The sequence below is a fragment of the Heterocephalus glaber genome, unplaced genomic scaffold (genome assembly GCF_053883595.1).
Source record: "Heterocephalus glaber isolate CG9 unplaced genomic scaffold, H.glaber_assembly_v1.0 deba00001509, whole genome shotgun sequence".
NCBI classification, from domain to species: Eukaryota; Metazoa; Chordata; class Mammalia; order Rodentia; family Bathyergidae; genus Heterocephalus; species Heterocephalus glaber.
This window is the reverse complement of record NW_028258325.1, coordinates 58,824,739-58,826,891: the sequence shown is the minus strand read 5'-3', so window position 1 is coordinate 58,826,891 and position 2,153 is coordinate 58,824,739.

Genomic DNA, 2,153 nt, shown 5'->3' with positions numbered 1-2,153 from the left:
TCTTTTCTAATTGCTGTGGCTAATGTTTCCAGAACTATATTGAACAGGAGTGGTGATAATGGGCATTCTTTTCTTGTTCCGGAGTTTAGTGTGAAAGTTTTCAGTTTTTGACCATTTAGGATGATGTTGACTGTTGGTTTTTCATAGATAGCCTTCATCAGGTTGAGATAAAGACCTCCTATTCCAATTTCCTGTTGCGTTTTTATCATGAATTGGTGTTGGGTTTTGTCAAATGCCTTTTCTCCCTCTATTGAGATGATCATATGATTTTTGACCTTGACTCTGTTAATATAGTGTATTGCATTCATTGATTTACAAACATTGAACCATCCTTGCATTCCTGGGATTAATCCAACTTGGTCAGGATGTATAATCTTCTTGATGACTCTCTGTATTCTGTTTGCCAGTTTCTTGTTGAGGATTTTTGCATCTATGTTCATTAGGGAGATTGGCCTGTAGTTCTCTTTTTGGGTTGGGTCTTTCCCTGGTTTTGGAATCAAAGTAACACTTGTTTCCAAGAATGAATTTGGAAGCCTTACTTCCCTTTCAATTTCCTTGATGAGCTTAAAGAGTAACAACATTTGTTCTTAATTAAATGTCTTTTAGAATTCAGCAGTACTGCCATGAGGACCTGGGCTTTTTTTGTTTTTTAAATATTTTATTACATTTTCAATTTCACTCATTGTAATTGGTGTTTTTAGAATTTCTATATCTTCTTCATTTAACTTTGGCAATTCATATGTATCTAGAAATCTGTCCATTTCTTTTGTGTTTGCCATTTTGTTAGAGTACAGGTTCTCCAAGTAGGTATGATGATCCTCTGGATTTCTGCTTGGTCTGTTGTGACTGCCCCTTTTTCTTTCTTAATTGCATGAATTTCAGCCTTTTCTTTCCTTTTTTTTGATAAGATTGGCTAAAGGTTTATCGATTTAATTTATTCTTTCAAAAATCCAACTCTGATTCATTAATTTTTTGTATCGTTCTCTTAGTCTCCATTGCATTGATTTCTGCTCTGATATTTATAATTACCTCTCTTGTGCAAGCTTTGGGTTTATTATCTCTTGTTTTTCTAGGAGTTTGAGGATCTGCATTAGGTTATTTTTCTGAGTTCTCTCTGTTTTCCTAATATGGGCATTCACTGCTATGAATTTCCCACGTTGAACTGCTTTCATCGTGTCCCATAGATTCCTGTATGTTGTACTGGCATTATCATTTACTTGTAGAAACTGTCTAATTTCTTCTTTAATTTCCTCTGTCACCTGTTTGTTGTTCAGGAGGATGTTATTCAATTTCCAGGTGTTTGTGGGCGTTTTGCAGTTTCTCATGTTATTGATCTCCAATTTTATGGCACTATGGTCTGATAATATACAGGAGGTGATTTCAATACTTTTACATTGACTTAGACATGTCCTGTGAGCTACCATATGGTGTATTTTGGAGAATGACCCATGTGCAGCTGAAAAGAATGTGTATTCTGATTTTGTGGGGTGAAACACTGAAAATATCTATTAAGTCCATTTGTTCAATAGCTTGGCTCAGTTCTTGAATTTCGTTGTTAATTTTTTGCCTAGATGATCTGTCTATTTGTGATAGTGGGGTATTGAGCTCCCCCACTACAATTGTATTAGTGCTTATTTGGTTTTTCATGTCTACTAATATTTGTTTTGTATAGTTGGGGGCATTTGTATTTGGTACATATATATTTAGGATTGCCATGTCTTTCTCTTGGATTGTTCCCTTTACAAGGATGTAGTGACCATCTTTGTCTCTCTTCATTACTTTTGGGTTGAAATCTACTTTGTCTGCAAATAAGATTGCTACCCTTGCTTTTTTCTGGGTTCCTGTCATGTGGAGAGCTGTTTTCCATCCTTTTACTTTCAGTCTATGAATTTCTTTTTGAGTTAGGTGTGTCTCTTGTATACAGCATATTGCTGGATTTTGCTTCTTAATCCTTTCTGTCCATCTATTTTTTTTGATTTGTGAATTAGGTCATTAATATTGATAGCTATAATTGATAGATATTGCCTCATCCTTGTCATGATGTTTACTGTTGTTGGCTCTTATTTCTTTTTCCCCCTTTCCCTTTAGTTTCTTACCTTGCGTGGTGGCTTCCCTCTGTTGAGCCTCATGGAGTTGTGACCTTCATTACCTTT